Raw genomic sequence first — 21,090 nt, 5'->3', positions numbered from 1 at the left:
GGGCTTGAGCTCTGGGCTTTGGAGCTGTCCCTATGCTCTTCAGCTCAAGGGGAGTGCTCTACCGCTTGAGCCACAGTAACACTTCCCCAAACTAAAGGACTCTTGACACCCTTATATCTTGCTGTTGAGAATTGAGATAGCAAAGATACGCTGGATCGCCTTCTGTTGAACCATTATATAAATCCAGGCCTGAAGAACAACATAGAAGAAACTCTATTTGACATTGCCAAAAGCATAAGTATGTATCACTACCTCTATGAAGTTGTAAAAGGCTGTACAAATTGTTCACCGAAGTCCTAATGGTCGGGTTAAGTTTCTTAAATTTCAAAAATGCAAGTTCATCTTTTGTGTCCCTACAAAATATTTTCACAATCCAAATAAGAGCAATATCTTTCTTTTTGGTCGGTCATGGGGCTTGAACTCTGGGCCTGGAGCTATCCCTGTGATCTTCAGCTCAAGGTGAGCCCTCTACCACTTGAGACACAGCTCCACTTCCAGTTTTCTAGTGGTTTATTTGAGATAAGAGTACCACAGACTTTCCTTCCCAGGCTGGCTTTGAACCATGATCCTCAGATCTCAGTCTCCTGTTTAGCTAGGATTATAGGCATGAACCACCAGTGCCCGGCAGCACCAATATTTTACTGTAAAAATTCATGGATTCCGCGGAATTCTTCCAAGTGAATTGCCTGCCTTGGATGGAAAAATGTATTCAATAGATTTTGTAAACATGTATAATAATTTCTTCAGAGTTTGTGATTTTTTAATAAGAAATAATTTTAATTTACCTGTTGAAATGAGTAGTACAGAAACTAAAATATTTCTGGTGCTTGTCTGAAAAAGTATATTTTAAAATATTCTATATTCTATGTTTGCATAATGTTCATAATTTATTTTCTCCTAGATATACATTGACTTCTATATTATTTTATAATATATACGTTCATTAATGTGTCCTTTCCGATTGTATTCCATATAGAAACAGTTTGATTCCTTTTTTTCTAGGTCTTAATATTATTTTTCTTTGGGATAAAATGACAATGTTGTCTAATTTGAAAAGTTTTGTAAAGTTTATGCTATGTAAACGCCTTTCTGAGGTGATTTAATACACTGATGTCAAACTAAATTTAATTATATGAATTACGTGTATTGTTACACTTGTAATTTTGTAATCAACTTTTTAATCACTTTTTTTCATTTCTTGCATCTGAAGAATGAAAAATATGGAATACTTCACAAATTTTCATATTATCCTTGTACAAGTGCCATGTTAATCTCTGTATTGTAGTTTGAGTATACGTGCTGCTGAAGCATGTAGTATCCTCTAAATTTAATAGTTAATGCTGCAATCTTTATACAGGCTTATATCTATGGGTGCCTACTTGTAACAAGGAAACCTTATTGTTCCTAACAATGCTATCGATCTTATTTCCCTAAAATTCTGTGAATATTGGAAAAAATTATATTGATCAGTCGATTGCTCACATTTGCAAACTTTTTTGCCAATGAATATCTTAAGTCTTTTTATTTGGAATTTGATCATACTCTCTATTATTTATAATTAGGTCCAAAGGTGATGGCTTTTTCAAGTATTTATTTATCCAGCTTTGTGGACCTAATGGATTCAAACTAAGCGTTGCTTAAGAGCTACTTCTAAACTTCTTCAGCTGACATTTTCCCAAATGAGGTGTTACTGGAACAAATGTCTACCTGAGCCTTTACCCTTCTTCCATGTGGGAACAGAACAACCAGAATACCTTACCCTGACAGCAAAGATTTTCTTACTAGAACAAAACTAACCTTGGTTACAAGGGATCATAGAGAGATGAACAGTTCAAACAGAACTGTTCAGACGAGAACGTATTTTATCAAAATATAATTGTTTATTATACCTTCCATTTAAAAGTAGCTAAAGCCAAGAAGTGAAAAAATTGTTCGTATGCATGATTACTTAATGTCCTGGCCTGTCTGTAAGTTCCTGGCAGGAACTTACACTACTGCCTTTTTATCACCAAATATTTTCATAGTTGCAGGAGAAGTGCATATGTTTCTCCTCATTATTAGGCATTAAATTGATAATGTTTTAATCACAGTGTTTCCTCTTGCCTCCATGTTGTAAATCTACAAATGATAAAGCTTTAGATCTAACTCTATCAAACACTGAAGTAGAGATAATGGAATCATACTTTAAAACAGAGTTGCCTTTGATACAGTAACTACAATAGAACAATACAAAACGTGTGTCTTTTAATCATATTATATATAGTTATATGTGCTGATTTTATATTTCACACAATGAAACTTACTAGAATTAGTTGATAATTTGACAAATAAATTGATATTTATTTACTCCAATAAACAGAATTGGAATATAAATATTTAGGTTTCAAATATGTATTGGACTAGAAAACGTATCAATGCAATCTTTTTAGTATAAACTTGTGATACATTATAACTTTTCTTGGTCTTCTGAATCCACATGATAAAAAAACAATGTTTTCCTCTAATCTGTAATGGATTTTACTCTGCTGCTCTGTTTATTGTTTTAACTTGCTTGTCCCAAACTGCTTTTGTCCATATTTCTGAAGCATTCTTACTGATTATGCCCAAATTTTGCTAAGATGCCTAAAAAATATTATTCTTCTGCAGTACCCATGGGTCCTAGGATCTCAAGGCCCATTTGCCTGCATCATCAGATAACAGGGGCAAGACTTTTCACCAAGGCCCATGCAATATATCAACACAAAGTAATTGAAGACCCATCTCAATTTCGCATTTCCTATATTTCAGGGCCCCAATTCCTTGAGATGCAGGAATTAGCAGTAAGCAATTGTGAAATGCAAGGCAACTTAAAATGAAGGATGAGATCACAAAATTTGAGAGAAAGTACTGTAATTCAAACATTCAACTTACAGATGACCAGCCAATATGAGTGAACAAGTTCACAAATTGTCATAAGATTATTTTTAATACCCCTCACCTATGATTAACGAAATATTTTATTCCAACATAAGTGGGCCAAAAAATAGTTCCTAGAAGGATAGATCTATAATTGGTCTACCAAAGCCCGAAAACTTGACTTAGAGGTCAAATGTAATTCAGAAAAACATTTGAAGCACTAAGGAGTGCTTCAAAACACTGGGACTTCAGTACAACATGGTTCTGTGGTATAAAAATGTCACTCTCAAACCAATGATAATCTACATTTAAATAAACTTTTAAAAATCACTTTCGCCCTTACTTCATTGTTGGTGGGAATGTAAACTTGTTTAACTACTTTGGAAAGCAGTATGGAGGTTCCTCAAAAGACTTCACATAGATCTCCCCTATGACCCAGCAATCCCACTTTTGGGCATTTACCCAAATGTTTACAAACAAGACCACACTAAAGCTACCAGCACAACTATGTTTATTGCAGCATTATTTCCATAGCTAAGATATGGAACCGACCCAGATGTCCCTCAGTAGATGAATGGATCAAGAAAATGTGGTATATATACACAATGGAATTCTATGCCTCCATCAGAAATAATGACATTGCCCCATTTGTTAGGAAATGGAAAAACTTGGAAATAATTATATTAAGTGAAGGAAGCCAGGCCCAAAGAAACATAGGTCTCATTGTTTCCCTTATTTGCAATGTCTAGTATATGTATGAGTCAAGCGGAAAAGGTCAGATAATGTGAGGTCAGGAAAATGAACCCTTAGATATGTATTTTAATGTTTTTTTCTTTCATGCATGTGTTTCTAACGCATTTATAAGATTATCTCTTTGTTGCTTTGTATGTCCCTCCCCCACAGTATAACCCCTGCTTTCACTATATTTGGTGTCAGTATAACTTGTGGAGGAGATGGGGAAAAACCAGTGTTTAAGGATACAGGTGGACCTCTTGCAACAATCGGAAGTACAAGTTGTCATGTCCACAACGAGGTTTACAACATCCGTGCGGGGGGGGGGGGGGTGAGGGGGGGAAGGAGAAGGATTGGGATTGGGGGGGGAGGGGGGAGGCTGGGAAGGGATGTGAAGGGTAAACCAAAGGAGGAGGCTGCAATGCTTGGTAAGAAATGTACGCATTATCCTGCCCATGTAATTGTAACCCCTCTGTACAGTATGTTCACAAATAAAATAAAATTAAATTAAAAAAAATCACTTTCGCCAAAATAACATTTGACAAGTTAATGATACTTAGTGACATTACAAGTTTTTCAAGTGTAGGGAGCAAGTTACAATAGAGTTGAATTATTTACACAGCACTAATGCCAAACATGTTCAACCATTCAATAAAGTGTAGAAATAGTACCACCCACAATTTGTGTTTTTCAGTATGTGCCTTTCAGAAATGTGTTTAATATGTCAGCCTCCTAAATTGCAACCCCAAACCTTAGCTAATAAATTTCATCATTTAATAAGGTACATTTTAAACAATCACAAATAGTTGCCTCATCATATGTTATTTTATGTTTTCCCTCTGTCTAACATAGTAAGAAATATGACTTTAAGTCTTGAATATGGGTACTAATCAGAGATATGACAAACATAATATCTGTCTTCTATTTCTATCATATTCCTATCTAGGAATAAATTATAATGTTCTTCTTTTTCCAAAACTTATAGGTAGTAGAAAATATTATTCCATGTAAAATAAAAGAATCACACGATTTTACAAAGCCATTTATAATAATGCATAGTTAGAAATACATTCTAAGCCATTTTTTAACTTTCTTTTTGACTAAAGATTAATCTTTCAAATGGTTGAGAAAAAATCATGTTTAGGTGCTTCCCGTCTCCAGTCTTGCAAATTGTTGCTGCAGATGAATGAATTATGGAGATATAAGCTGACATCATTTCAAGAATATGCAGGATTGAAACTCCATGGAATGTATATAAACCTTTCAAAGTATTAATAGACAGTTTAACAGAATGACTATCAGAAGTTGAAACCAAAGAGTAATTATAGTAAAGACATAGAATGAATGAAAAATGAACAAGGAGCAAATACAGCTAGAATCCTGAATGTACACATATGATGAAGAAGTGGTAAATTGGAAATAAATCTTGGAGAAAGGGTTGGTTGAGAATGATAGAAGGAGTGACTCTGATCTAGGAGCATTGGACAATTAGATGGATATATTTAATTGTAACACAATTGCACAAACTTTTAAAATTCAGTTAAAAACACATCTAGAAACAAAAACATACAAAAATCACAACCAAACAGCAATCTCTAGAGAGTATGAATATGACCACTCAAAATTTTAATCAGTTAATGAAGGGCAGTCTTGGGAAAAGCAAACAAAGCTGTTCAAAGAGGGAAGTTTGGGATAGGGGAGAATTTTCAACAGAATTAAATAGATTGTCTAAGGTTATAAATCACCTGCTGCATACAGTATCTTACTTCTAAGAGATTTCTGTCTGAACTGGATAATCCAGTCCTGAGAAACACTTGGTAGCTTGTGAGGTAGAATGGAAGAAACAAGATCAAGAACGCATTACTCCACTGGAGAGAAAACGATCCTCTATATTTTCTCTAATCTCTCTTCACTACTCTTTCTTCATACTTTTAAGTCAATTGATTTTGAATTATATTTTTCCTTCTTTCTTCTGGCAAAGTGATTGGTCAAAGTAATTTCATTAAATATTATTTGCCATTTTCTTCTTTCATGCTGTTTAATTGGCCAAGCGAGTCCATAAAACTTCCCTCTTGTATTTGGTTGCCATGAAACAACATCTATGTTAATAAGGAGAAATCTAATGTAAAACTTTGTCTGCAGAAAACAGTCCAAGATGCTGTGATCACAAATATTTGGCTATATTTTTTTTCTTTTACCTTGAAAGACTTCTTGTGTCTAAAGTGCCCACAAAAATAAGTACTCCATCACTTGTTGGTTCAATCAGAATTGTCTAACATCAAAGATATATTTTTGCTAAGAAGATGCTTAGAGGAAACCAAAAAATACTGCACTTTTTAATCTTCTCTCTTAAGATTCTACTTCGATACCATATCAGGAACAGTGAAGTTATTCTATGCAAAATTATTTTAGTAGATTATTTTTCTCTTGGTCTTGCATTTGTTCACCAAGATGTATGGAGGAGAATAGAGTTAAATCACCCATACCTTGGAAGAAAGTGTCTGTTACAAAAGGAAAATGCTTTTATGTCCTACTTCTATGTCCTACTCTTAGCTCTTGCCAGAGTTCCAATTAATCACAGCTTCTTGGCTTCATGTCTAGTGAAGCTGAAGGACCATACGGGCTCCACCACTGCTACATCTTCATTATTTCTCTTTTAAAACTCTTCAAGTTGCCTCATTTGGATGTGGAATTTATTTTCATGTCTTCATTCAATCAGTTCTGCATTGTAGTGAGCCAAATGGGCTCTGTAAAATCACTTTAGGGAGTAAAAATACTAACACAATTTACATCAAAAAGTTTTGGCTTCCCTTCACTGCTGAAGTCAATACGCTTAGCTAAGGCTTCTAAGAAAAATTTTATTATTAATTTTTCCATTTGCTCAATTCTTTTCTGAACTTTTTGGCATATGTAATATAAGAAGTCTAGACTACCTCATATTAATAAGAATATTATTTTTTGTGAGCCACTTAGAAATGTGAAATCATTGGTTTGAAGTATCCAATCAAATTTTTTTCTGTGTTTCACTGCTTCACGTCCAAAGACATTGTGGAAAGTGACACCTTCTTTCATTGTGGAGGGCACTTTCTCCCTAAATATTTTGACTCAAATTATCTTTTTCAGAGAATTAGTATTTGGTAATTGAAGGTACATTCACAAATTTTGATGCCTTATTTTTTAAAGAACTTTTTTTTTGTTTGGGTTTTTTTTAACTGTATTTTTTTTGTCTTTTCTTTTTTGGTACTGGGGATCGAACCCAGGACGTTGCATTTGCTAGGCAAGCGCTTTGCCACTGAGCTACATCCCAGCCCTTAACGAACTTTTAATTTAAATTCCAATACAACCTTCTTTTAAACAGTGAGAATATAGTTCCTGGGTAAGGTCAATTCCAAGGGAACCTACAGGATTTACAGCAAGGTTTCTGAGGTTTGTTTGTTTAGTTTGAAAAAGAGCCATCTTCATCCATATTGCTCCCTCTCTACTAAGTCTCCTTGGATTTCTTTGCATGAGAGCCTATTCTTCCAGGCAATTTTAAATTTTCTTAATAGGCTAAGTTATTAAAAATTTTGAACTATTGAATTTTACCTGTCATAAATTTAAATATGTTGAAAATCCTTTATCAGAACTGCAAATTCACCAATCCTACCTTTTCCTACCAATCCTACCAATTCCACCTTTACCATCAAAATGTTAACATGTTGTTTTCATGATATAGTATCCATGCAGCTATTATTTTCCAGTGGCTTTGTTATGCATATATGTAACCATATTAGCTGATGCTAAGCAAAATGAATTCCAAGATATGGAACCAGATTTTTTTTTCATTTGTGGTTGTTGTTTTTGATGAACTATGTGATTTCTGTTTTCTTTGGGGTTTTCCCCTATGGTTTATCCCTGCTGTATGGTGAGACAATGGTGAGACAAAGGACAAAAGGCAAACCAATGCAATAGCAATACTCACAAGACAATATGTTGGAAATGTACTTTAAAACTTGTGAGGGGTGAAGGGGCGAAGGAAAACTGTGAGAAAAATGAGGGAGGGGTAACAAGTTTGAAATGATTTTTATTCACTACCTTACAATTAGTGTAAAGTCACTGTACATCAATTTGATAATAAAATTGAAAAAATAAGCTGTGTAAAATGTAATTTTACTGTATTGACACAGTAAATATTATTCTTTATGTAGTAACATTTTAAAAATCAATAATATTTGGCTTCTAATTTGAGTTAATTACCCCTTATTTATCAGAAGTTCATCAACTTGAATGTTATCCAACTAGACAATATTTTCACAATATACTTGCCAAATTTTTCAAAAAAGAATAAATTTAGTACTTTCTCATTCTAAAACAGAAAACAGGGTCTGGGAAGATGGCTCAGTGGTAGAGCGCTTGCCTTGCATGCCTGAGGCCCTGGGTTCGATTTCTCAGCACCACATAAGCAAAAAGAAAAAAGCCAGAAGCTCAAGTGGTAGAGCGCTAGCCTTGAGCTGAAGAGCTGAGGGACAGCGCCCAGGCCCAGAGTTCAGGCCCCACGACGGGACCCAGTTTAATATTATGGAAACCCATAATTTTAAAAGTAAGTAAGTTTTTAAAGAGGACAGAATATATGTGTTCTTCAAAATTCCTATGACTAACAACTACTCATTTTTAAATTCTCAACATTCCTAAGAGATTCAAAACAGTACCTGTTTGCATGTTAATTAATTCTGCAATAGATGCAGTTTCCAATGGGGTGTCCAGATTGAGAAGTAAACAGAAAAATAGCCACATTCTTGTAGAGGATAAAACTGTGAAGCATGTGTAATAATTAATTCTTCAAGAGCAAGCAATTGTTTATAAGAGTAAGCTATTATGTCTATGACCATCAATCCCAAGATTTATGCCATAAAGTCATCCTAGCCCAACAGTTTCCAACTTATAAGGGACACCTTAAAATTCCTTAATTCACATTGTGAATACCTTATCTCTATTTTAAAAAAATACTACACCTCTGCTAATGTGACACCCTCCTTGTACTGAAAATAACACCACAATAAACTGAGCTGCATCATTTTTCCTCCACTGGTATTCTTGAGATCAGAACACTTGCAAATATTATTTATATTTAGACTTTTTTAAATATCATAGATATTCAGTATGCTAAGATAGGAAAATTATGATTCAAAGCCCACCCAGGCATGAAGGTTTCTTAGAATCTTATCTCCAAAAAATTTCTCTGCAAAATCCAGACTCAAGTGGCACTGAGGTTGAAGTGGTAGGGCTTGAGCCTTGAGCATAAACAGGATCAGAGACCCTGTCCATGCCAAGAGTTCAAGTTCTACGATGAATCAATTAAAAAAAACTGAAAAAAAAACCCCAAACCTAGCATTTTTCTCTATGTATACAGAGGCACGTAAATAAGGAAATGGCTTCCTGTGGTACATATAGGTAGAAGAAAGAAGATGTCACACAATTACTCTCTTCATACCATATTAAACCAAACCTTTAAAAATTGGTTTTTCTAAATGTATAAATTAATGTCATCCATTTTTGGCAACTCTGTCTAGATTATTCATATTAACATGGTATACATGAACTCTGCAAATTATCTATTAACTATGTTCTAATTATAACTGTCGTGAAAGAATATCTAGGCAAATAGAATGCCAGAATTATTTGTGAATTTTTCAATTAATCCCTCTACTTTGAAAGAATTTTGTAGTATCCTATAGAATATGAAATTACAAACAAATCCAAAAACTATATTTTAAATCTAAATTCTAATTTAACAAGGTCTACAAAATCCTACATTAGACGAACTTTGCTATTTCTCCAGTCTTAAGCTTTTGTAATCCTTCAACATTTATTTGGAATCCAACAGAAGGAGGGATGGGAATCATGAGCTCTTTTGCATCTACGAATGTTCTGTAATGATGAGAGCATTTAAAACACACGTGAGGATATATATGAGGTGCATTCAATAGGAAACTTGACTTCTCAAAACATAATGACAAAATTAGGCCAAACTTAAAACTGTGTATTCCTTTCTTGTTGTTTGGTTAGTTTTACTGAGACAAAATTATTCTATCTGGTCCAGGGAAGATATCATTATGTAATTCTACTCTCTTATCTCTTGTCTGAGTGCTAGAATTCCAGGCTTGTATCACATTGCCCTGCCATAGTTTGTTTATTTAATCTAGAAACAGACTAGAAATTCTGAACTTCTCCTATGATTTTATCCACTAGACTGACTGCTCAGACTGTTTATGTACTATTTTCAAAGGTGTTTTAACATTTGACACAGGATATGAACATTTTTGGATGCACCTGCAGGCTTCCCTGATTCATTCCACTATGTATCCTATCCCTTAAGAATGATTGCTTGACTCTCTTACTATCTCTGGTCCCAACCTATGTAATATTCTCAACTTCTGGGGGAAAGTTCACTTGAGGGCTTTCTAATATTAAAAATTATCACTTGATTCTAGTCTTACTAAGGACCAATTTTCTATTGTTTTCTAACTTTTCTACATATTCTGAGAGTTGTTTCATTTATGTATTTTTGTGTGCACCTATAAGTGCCTCTGTGTGTATGTGTATGTTTGTATGTATGTATGTATGCAAAAACTTAAAGCTGTAATTCAGCAATCTTGCTCGTGACTGGTATCCCAGCTTTGGCTGGTTAATTATAGGTAGTGTCTCAAAGCCTATATTGTCCAAGCTAAATGCAAATTGAACCTCCCAGACTCCTTTACATTCTTAGGTTTTATTTTTCTAGGAGTATCAACTTTTAAACTTCAAACACTTTTGTGAGTGTAAAGTCTAACTGTAGCCCAGATTTTTAACTCAAGAATTCATATAAAGTTAGATGAACATATACATTACATATCCTGGGTGTACACTGTTAGAAATGTGATCATAAACCAAGTTTTTGTGAGATCTGAGGATTGGGTTTTAAAGTCAGCACGGGTAGGAAAGTCCTGGAGACTCTTTTTCTCCAATAATTACCAGAAAACTGGAAGCGGCACTGCAGCTCAAGTGGAAGAGCATTAGCCTTGAGCTGCGTTTCAGAGGGACAGCGCCCTGTCCCATATTCCAAGTGCCACGAAAAACAACAACAATAAAAAGGAATATAAGAAAAGGAAAGAACAAGAAATGTGATCTTTGCCACCAGGTTCATTGCTAGTACAATTCCTGTTCCCTCAAGATAGACTCTTTTTTTCCAGTTAAGTCTGTTCTCCCATATGTGACTTGCATTGGAAAAAGAATCATTCTTCCATTCTCCTTTTTGCACATTTACATGATTAGCAAGCGTGATTTAGAAAGGGAGTGGCCTCATGCTTCATGTTCCACGTAGGGGTAATGCTTTCTCTATATCACTCCCATAAATCTACATATGGGACTTGGCTTTATTGTTTCAATTTTTTATTTGTAGAGTCTTGTATATTGTATTGAACACTTATACATAAACACAGAACTTTTTCTCCTATAATTGCTATTGTTTCTTTTACGGTTAACTCATGTACAGTTGGGAAATTAATGCACAGCATATAGACTCACAAAAAATTATCTGAGAACCTTCTTACCATTTAAAATTCACCTTAATTTACAGAGCACATGAGAAGTTTGAACAAAATATTCTCATGGATAATGTATTTATAAGCAATTTTAATTGCATTTGTCTTTACTAAGTGGTCTCTGAAACACGTGTTACCTCATGTCCAAAAGTGTCTTTGTGCTATTTCAATGAAGCCAGAAAACATTCATTTTTTTCTGGAGCAGCACCATAAATTGTTACTGGAAGTAAGTGGAAGAAACTGCTACTGGATGTGGAAACTGATCCCAGGAGAGGAATTTAACATAGAGAAATGACAAAGTTCAAGTTAACTATTGCATTCCTTTGTACTGTACAAGAAAAGAATCCAAGGCTGGAAGGAAACTCTGTCCCTGACTTTTTTGAGTGTGTCCTTTACTCATATAAAACTTGTCTGTAAACTTCTGGTTGAGAGTTTTGCAAAAGGAAACAATACGCCATTTGAAGGCAGGCATAGAACAAAAGGAAATAACTTTAAAAGTGTTCTACTGCAAAGGAGCAAAGACATGGAGGTTTTAAAGTGTCTTATGGATGGATGTTTCACTCCTGAGATGATTCTCTTGTTGCAGGAATCAGTTTTCAATTCATTTAGTCTGGTCTTGAGTTTTCCATAGCAATAAGAATTCCCAAAAAGCAGAATCCAGTGAGTATGATCAGCAAAAGCAGCCTCTTCTCAGACCACCACTATTTTAAGGAGAGTCCCAAAGAAATACCCAGGTTTTGTTTTATTTGCTTGTTTGTTTAGTTTGTGCTGGTTCTGGGGCTTGAACTTAGAGACTGGCCCCTGTCCCTGAACAGTTGTCTTTCTTTCCTACCTGGCCCAAACCTAGTACTCCACTGCTTGAGCTAAAACTCCACTTCTGGCTTTTTTGGTGTTTAATTACAGATAAGTGTTTGACAGACTCTCTTGCCTCGGTTGGCTTTGAACTAAGACAGTAAGAAAACTAAGTGACATCAACTCTATGGACTTCTCTTTTGAACCTAGAAATATTAGATGAAGTTTATTATAAAGCTAACATTTGAATAATTTTTAAAGAAGAGAATATGTTTAGCAAAGAAGCCATAACAAATAACTCAGTAAAAGTAAGTGCACTACTAAATCATTTGGGAAGATTACTATTGATTTCATCATTCCTTTGGGGGAAACTTAAACCTATATTTGCACTTTTTTGTTGGTTGTGGGGATTGAAACTTAATCCTGGGCACTGTCTCTCAGCTCTTCAGCACAACTTGAGCACTCTACCACTTTAGCTACAGCACAACTTCCGGGTTTCTGGGGTTAATTGAAGATAAGGGTTTCATGGACTTTCCTGACCAGGCTGGCTTTGAACCACAATCCTCTGGACTCAACATCCTGAGTAGCTAGGATTACAGGCATGAGCCACCAGCACCCCACTCATATTTGCATTTATGTGCACTTAATGTCACTATATAGACAAAGAATGGAAATATGAACCATATGATGTGACATTGCAGCTTTTCAGAATAATTAAAGTAGCAATAAATATGTCCTCCTTTTCCATTTTGTTACATAAATGAGTCATGAGCTATGGGACTCTTATATTAGCATCCTCTTTCATCTTTGTAGGTGTATTTAGTATTAGGAAATGTTCATAGATAAATACAGCAAGACAGATTTTTAGAAAGCAAAGGAGATCAGGTATGAAAGATCAGCTTAGAAGGAGATACATTCATCACAAAGAGATTAAGAACTAGCCTAGGAGATTTTGAATGCCGAAGGCAATGAGGAATAAGCCTAGTTGATAACTAGTTCTTTAATAAGCAAAAATGGTTCCCTAGAACGGTTTCTGCTATACCTTAGTTACTATCATTTATTCTTTCCATCTGGCATTATTCCTTCTCTTCTGTCACAACTGTTAATTAGCCTCTGCCTGTTTTGTAAGATGACTGGCCAAAATAGTTTCTGAATCTCACTTACACTATCCTTCTCATTGTGATTAGCAGTGACCCCACTCAAAAGCCTGGAATATTTGAATTTTCAGAATTAATCTTCACCTGACATCTAAGCACATTCCTAGCATTAATTGCTGTGACCCAATGAACAAAACATTTTTTTCAACACAGTATCCTTACATAGGTAAAGTACGTGTATTAGGAACTATTGTCAGGTATCAGTATGGAAGGAGCAATTATATATTCCAAGTATGGGTTCTTTATTTCGCATTTACTAACTAAATGTTCATTGTTGTTGTTGCTGTTGTTTTGGCAGTCCTGGGGCTGAAACTCGGTGCTTGGGAATTATTCTTCAGCGTTTTTTTTTCCTCAAGGCTAACCCTCCACCACTTGAGGCACAGGACCACTTCCAGTTTCCTTTTCAATTTATGTGGTACTGAGGAATTGAACCCAGGGTTTTATGCATGCTAGGGAATCACCATACCATGAAGCCACATTCCCAGAACCCTAAATGACTTTCTTAAGATGGCATTACATTTTCATTCTATAACTTTGTATCATAATTTTAGCCAGGAATTTTTGCTAGAAAAGAGCATTGAACACAGTACTTGAGTCCAGTAAGGCTAGATGGACAATGGATTACTGTCACAGTGTAGCCAGGGCACAGAGGGACTTACCTGATGGAGCTGGTACAACAGACTGAGCGAGACAGCTCCTGACCCACAGCCTACCTCGAGAATGAGAGGACCACCTTGGTTCCAGCCACATGGGGATGCTGGACCACCTCCTCCAGCACCCATTGAATCAGTTCCTGAGAGAGAAAGCGAAAGAAAGAAGGTCAGAATTACACTTAAGCCAGGTGCTGGTGGCTCAGGCCTATAATCCTAAGTACAATGAAGCTGAGATATGAAGAATGTGGTTTATAGCCAGCCTGGGCAGGAACACCTGTGAGACTCTTATCTCCAAAGTGGTGCTGTGACTCAAGTGGTAGAGTGGTAGCTTTGAGCTGAGGAGCTCAGGGAGCTGCCCTAGGCCCAAAATTCAAGCCTCATGACTGAAAAGAAGTGGACTTCCCACCACAAGAAGTGGACTGAATAGCACCCATTGTCCTAGGGAGCATGGCAGAGAAGTCAGGCCGAGCTTCCTGTCAGCTGGGAGTCATTAGTAGGTCACACGGCTTCTCTATGCCTCAGTTTCCCCAGCTTCAAAACTGAACAAAGTGAAGGATCCCGTTACTCATGGGGATAGAGTAATAAAGAAAGAGAGCCATGTTTTGTTTCATAATCCCATAACTGTTGCACTGTTAATAACACACACCATCTGAGATCTTTCCGGGTATCTTCCTATCATATGCTCACAGAATTACCAAGAACAGTATCAGATGGCCCCTCCCTCTGTGCCTGTCCCTGCTCCAGAGATCCCTCTGTATCAATCCCTTGTTTCCTCACAACTGTCCAATGAAGAGATTGAAGTCCAATGGTTGAGGCCCAACCCAGAGATTCACCTCTGGTCAAGAATTGGCTGCCGTGGACTGAGTTTGGAACAATCCATCTAAACCAATGACTGAGCATGTCGCTACATATCTACCATCCCAACTACAGAAGAACGGGCCTCGTGGCTCAGGCCTGTCACAGGTCGGAGGACCATGATCCAGCCCAGAATGAGCATATATTAATTCTCCATCTCAGAAATGCCCAAGACAGAAAAGCTTGACTCGCTTGGTAGAAGACTTGACTGGCAAGCCTAAGGCTATGAGGTCAAACCCTAATATACCAAAAAGAACTAGAGTCCCAGTGCCAGAAGCTCATGCTTATAATACAGGTACTCAGGACGCTGAGATCTGAAGATCACAGCTCAAGATTTAAAATAGGGTTGGCCTTGCCCATCAGACATCATTATGAGAAGACCCAGAGACTGACCTATGCTGTTGCGCTCCATACTAGCAGAACTCATATCCTTACTAAGAGTTGGCCATGCTCTGTCCTCCTGGGAAGCCATCCCCTGCAGGCCACACTCCCAGATCCTCCCAAGCTTCCACTGCCACCAACCAGGCCCAAGGGAGTACAGAGCTCCATTGCACACAGATCCCTTGTTCTTGTAATTTAACTGTGCTGTGTCCCCTTCAAGCCTCTCACCCTTCTTGGCCCCCAGACCTCAGCTGTGAAGCCCATACATGCCCCAAAGATAACAGGTAGAAGTTACCAAAGCATTCTGCCTCCTTGTTACAACCCAATTCTACACACACACACACACACACACACACACACACACACACACACACACACACACACACACACACACACACACACACACACACACATCCAGACAGGTGACAGAAGACTCCTCCATGCAGTACCTGCAATTTGTCAACTGATCACTCACCTGAGCACAGTCAGGCTGTACAAGGAAAAAGATTATCTCTCTGTCTCTGTCTCTGTCTCTGTTTCTGTCTCTGTCTCTCTGTCTCTCTGTCTCTGTTTCTGTCTCTGTCTCTGTCTCTCTGTCTCTGTCTCTCTCTCTCTCTGTGTCTCTCTGTCTTCAGGTGAAAGTTTGACTGAGCACAGAAGACAAGGGCTCACACAGCAAGGGTGTCTATCTTCTGCATCCAACACCTCCCATCCCCAGAAAAAAAGGAAAAAAAACCCAGAAGGCAGGTGTAGACATGCTGCTCCCCACCTCTGACTAAAGCCACTGGGCTCCCACCAGGGAGTGGAAGGGCGCAGATGTGCTGCTCTGTGGCTCCCACTGCTCCAGGCCAGGGGATCTTTGGCGGCCACTCCTCACCCATCTGCATCTCCCCATATCCTGGACACTAGTCGCTAGGGATGGGGGTGGCATCCTCGGGTCAACCCCCACCCCCACCCCTGGGGCACATTTGTGGCAGGGCGTGGGCCAGACTGTGGGGCACAGGGGAGTCGAGGTCCGGGTCGGAGGGGAGGTAGTGGTGTCAACAAACAGAGTGAATCAAGGTGCTACTGGGCAGCAAGGAATGTGGGCGTGGCCACCATTCTTGTATCTCATTGGTCAGAAAGAACCATGAAACAATAGAGGTGTGGCTGGAATCTTCTGATGCAGGCAGAATGGGTGGAGTCAAAATGAAGGCAGCCCCTTTCCCAGGGAACTCTGTCCAATCCATTTGGGGACAAGAGAGTGACCCACTTTAGCCGGATGGCTGCACAGATTGTTGTGTATGTCTGTTTGTTCCCAGATCTTGAACTCAGGATCAGGGCACAATCTGTGAGTTGTTTTTGATCAAGGCTAGCTCTCTACCACTGGAGCCACACGGCTTTACTTCTGTCTTTGATGGCACAAGTTGGACAGGAGTCTCAAGGACTGTCCTGCCTAGGGTGACTTTGACCATGATCTTCCTTTCACAGCCTTGTAAGTTTTAAGGAGGACTGCTGAGAGCCACTGATGCCTGGTTTTGCTGGTGATCTTGGACAGACCTGTGAGTTCCCTATCCTCAGGTTTAAGTGGTAGGAGCTGGAGCCCACAGCTTGAATCCTGGGCTGCCACCAACAAATGGCAGGAGATCCTATGAAATTCATTCCTATTCATATGATTACCAAAGGAATGTGATGTATGTCATGATTAAATGGGCAGTACTTGAATGATTCGAGGATAAAATTATACACAATTACATAATAGGACACTGGTCGATATTAATTAATACTTTATGAAGCATTTAAACAATCACCTTCATTAAATGGAGGCCAAATGAAATACCTACGAATTGGACATCACATAGCATAGAGATGCCATTTTTATTCTGCCAGGACTGGGATTTGAACTCATGGTCTAGGTAACCCTGCTGTTGCACTTTGTGGGAAGGGGAAGCTTGCCTCCTTGAATTTAAGAAATTCAAGTCTGTTTTTTAGGCCTGAAATCGATGCCCACAACTAGAAAACATACTATTTGTTTACATTTTAAATATATGATTTATATTTTTAAACATATGTTGACTCCATATTGCATTCAGTGTAGTTATTTTATTTTTTGTTTTATTCATATACTGACTACTCATTTTATTAACTATTATGACACATAGAACAGTGATTACATTGATTACATAGGATATAGGTTTGCATATGTATTGCACGTCCTTCCTGACACCCAGGACTTTCACAGAAAAGGAAAACATGTGCCATCATCAGCTTCTTACTACACGATTCATTTTTTGGGAGTGCTAGTATCTGAACTCACAGCCTTCAAGGCCCAATTCATGAATGGGTGAGTGTCACCCTGCCATCCTGTGGCAAATTGAGCTCACAGGCAGTCCCGAGTACCTGAGATCGAGCCCCAGCAGTTGACAAAATAAGAACAGATTGACATACAGATGGTAGTAAATGTATATCTTTATAGAGTGCCTGAGATGTCTATACATTATTCAGTTATATAGACTACATTCCTACCAATTCTTGGGTATTTATAATGCCTCCATATAATTAATGTTATTGTTTTCATTCTTAACATGGAATCTAAATTTGTAGACATGTTCTCCATCATGCCAGACACCCAGGACTCTCAGAGAAAAGGAAAAAAGTTTCACACTTGGCTTCTTACTGCATGATCCAGTTGTTGGTAGTGCTGGGATCTGAACTCAGGGCCTAGCAGGACGAATTGGTGAATAGTTCAAGGTGACCACACCAGCCTGTGAGCAACAAAGGAGTTAGGCCATCCCAGGATCTGACATTGATCCCCAGGGTGGGCCATGATAGTCATAAACTAATGATTTAAACATAGGATCTATATTTACATATATTTGTGGACAGTATCTTGCCTTTTTAGTACTTTTCTCCTTATTTCTGTCTTATGTAAGTATTGTGTATTTTACTGAATAATGTAACAGATATAACAGAACTTACATGGAAGACAACCTATTGCCCTGGCTATAGGGTTTCCTATGCATTCTCCATCCAAGCTGAGACCCAGGACTTTCACAGGACAGGAAAACAGGTGAATCAATGGGCGTCTCACATCAGGATTCATCTTTTGGCAGTGTTGGGTTTTGAACTCACACTCTATCAGGCCCAATTGGGGAAATGGTCAAGGTGAGGACACCAGTCTGTGAGCAACGAAGGAGATAGGCCATTCCTAGGAACTGACATCGAGTCCCAGGGAGGTCCAGATAGTCATAAATTCGTAATTCAAATATAGGATCTATATTTACATACATGTGTGGACAGCATCTTGCATTCGGTGCACTTCTCCTTAATTTGTGTCTAATTCATGGAGTTATTGTGTATTTTACTGAGTATGGTGACAGGTATACTGTGCTGACATGGATGACAATCTGTTCCCATAGTTATATGGTTTCCTATGCATTCTACATCCTAGTGAAAGCCCGGTTCTTTCACAGGAGAGGAAAACGTTCAACGACTGGCTTCTGACAACAGAATGAAACTTTTGTCAGTGCTGGGATTTGAATTGAGGTCTGGGTAGCTCTGTTGCACTTTGGGGCAAGGGAAATCTCACCATCCTTGAAGACTAGAATGTCAGGCCTCATCAAGGGCCTGATTTGAAGCCCCAGTACTGGACAAAATAACAAGCCCGCCTTTTTTAAACATAGGATCTCTCTTTACCTACAAGTTTGGTATGCATCTTGCATTCAGTGTAGTTATTCTTTTTATTTTGTGTCTTATTCATGGATGTATTGTGTATTTTATTGAGTATGGTGATAGATATAACTATGCTGACATGGATAACAACCTATTCGAATGCCTATAGAGTTGTCTATATAGAATTTCCATCCTCGCTGAGACCCAGGATTTTCACAGGACAGGAAAACAGGTGGATCGATTGGCTTCTCAAATCAAGGTGAATCTTATGGCAGTGCTGGGATTTGAACTCAAGCCCTAGCAGACCCAACTGACGAATGGGTCCATGTGAGCACACCAGCCTGTGAGCTACTAAGGACTAAGGCCGTTCCCAGGACCTGAGATGGACCCCCAGGTGGGGGGGGGGAGGAGGGTACACAGTAGTCATCCATTCATAAGTTGAAGGTAGTATGCAAATGAGTACACATTTGTATAGATTAGGAGAGACGATAACCTGTGATGGAATCCAATCTACCATGTGTATACTGATTCTTGGATCTTTCCAGATGTCTTCATTTCATGACTGTGACGATTATTGTCATGCTTAATCAACACTGCTTTACAAATAAGTGATACCCCATGAGTCTTGCCTATCATTTCCTAGTCACATCATGCATGAAATACTCATTGGATGAGATCGATCACATTCCATGACTTTTCCTGGTCCAGAAACCAGTTTCTCAGGATTTCCTGCCATTGCTTTCTCATGGGGGTGGGCTGAATTCAAGCCTCAGGCATGGAAAACATACTCCTTATATAAATATTAGAGATAGAATTTATACTTCCATACAGATGTTCAGTAGATACTGTGTTTGGTGTGGTAGGATTTATACTTCCATACAGATGTTCAGTCCATATCACGTTTAGTGTTCTTATTCATTTTATTTCTTTTTTTATCCATTTATTTACAATTTATTTTATTGTCTTTAATGACACCTATACCATTTATCCACTTATTACAATTTTTACATCATATCACATACCATCTAGATTTGTAGATGTGTTCTCTATCATGTCTGACACCCTGGACTCTCCCAGAAAAGGAAAACATGTGTCACACTCGGCTTCTTACTCAAAGATTAAATTTTTGGCAGTGCTTGGATCTGAACTCAGGGACTAGCAGGCCCAATTCATGATTGGGTGAGGGCGAGCACAGAAGCCTCTAGCCAATGAAGCTGTCAGGTGGTTCCCAGGCACTGAGATCAAGCCCCAAGTTTAGCCAAAACAGCAATACATGGATAGGCAGAGGTGGTATACAAATAAATATATATTGTTAAAGAGTTCCAGAGCTGTCTATCTATGACTGAATGACATCTACTACATTCCTACCAACTCTTAGGTATTTATTATATCTCCATTGAAACAATATTATTCTTTTCATGCTTAATAAACTATTAATTAAGGTCAATCAGCATCCTAGGATTATTGCATCCAATCTTAGACTAGACAAATGCATAAACTACACTTTCAATCTGTAATCTTATGCATAGGAACGAGTCTCTTGGTATTGGTAAATGTAAGGATTAGGATTTGAACCGAGGGCCTATGTTGACATGTTGGCTTATGGCTTCCCTGATAGCCTGCCAGCCATCAACAATGGCAGGCCAGGTCCACTTTGAAACCATATCATTCAGACCCAGGATGGTCACCATGTAAAGAAAAAAATTGTAAAACCCTGAGCCCTCTACAGCTCCCCACTTTTTGTGCTGTTCTGCTTTTTTTCCTTCTGCAAGCCCCCTGGGCCTAGGGTCCCAGGATCAGCTTTGGGTCTCGAGGCTGCACCCCAGCCTAGGGAGAGTGAAGCTGAGTCAGAGTTACCATGACCTGAGTTCAAGCCCCATGGTTGGCAAAATTAATTAACTAACTAATTAATTAATTAATTAACTAACTAAATTGAAATAATAAAGCTCCTTGGTTTAGAATTTCTGCCAGTTTTCTTTAATAGCCTGGGATTTGAACTCAGAGTTTTGATGAATCCGTAGCCATGTGACAGAATGCGCAGAGTTGCCAATATTTGAGTTCAATCCCCATGCCAAGCCTAAAATAAATAAGTCACTGACCTCACCAGGGAAGTTAGTTGTGAAGATAGGAGGGAAGGGATGGTAGGGGAAAAACAAATGAGGAGGCAACAATATTCAATAGGAAATGTACTCATTACTTTGCTCATTTAACTGTGACCCATTTGTACAACATTTTTAAAATAAAAAACGTACAAAAAATTATGTAGTGCTCAAAAAGCACTTTGGAGTTAAGGGATGTATGTCTGAACAGCTGTACAAAATTCTATACTGATTTTTTTTCAGTGTTCAGTATGTAACTGAATAAACATAACTGTTTCTGTTACAAATATTAAGTCACTGTCTTGGAACTGGGGCC

General features: G+C 38.0%; 1 pseudogene; it reads right to left on the bottom strand.

Moving 5' to 3' along the window:
- Positions 1 to 1,214: 1,214 nt before the first annotated feature.
- LOC138835187 (U6 spliceosomal RNA) lies at positions 1,215 to 1,311 on the bottom strand (annotated as a pseudogene).
- Between the last annotated feature and the right edge of the window lie 19,779 nt (positions 1,312 to 21,090).

The sequence above is a fragment of the Dipodomys merriami genome, unplaced genomic scaffold (assembly GCF_024711535.1).
Source record: "Dipodomys merriami isolate MVZ:Mamm:240054 unplaced genomic scaffold, mDipMer1.0.p SCAF_23, whole genome shotgun sequence".
NCBI classification, from domain to species: domain Eukaryota; kingdom Metazoa; phylum Chordata; class Mammalia; order Rodentia; family Heteromyidae; genus Dipodomys; species Dipodomys merriami.
This window is presented reverse-complemented; position numbering and strand designations above follow the sequence as displayed.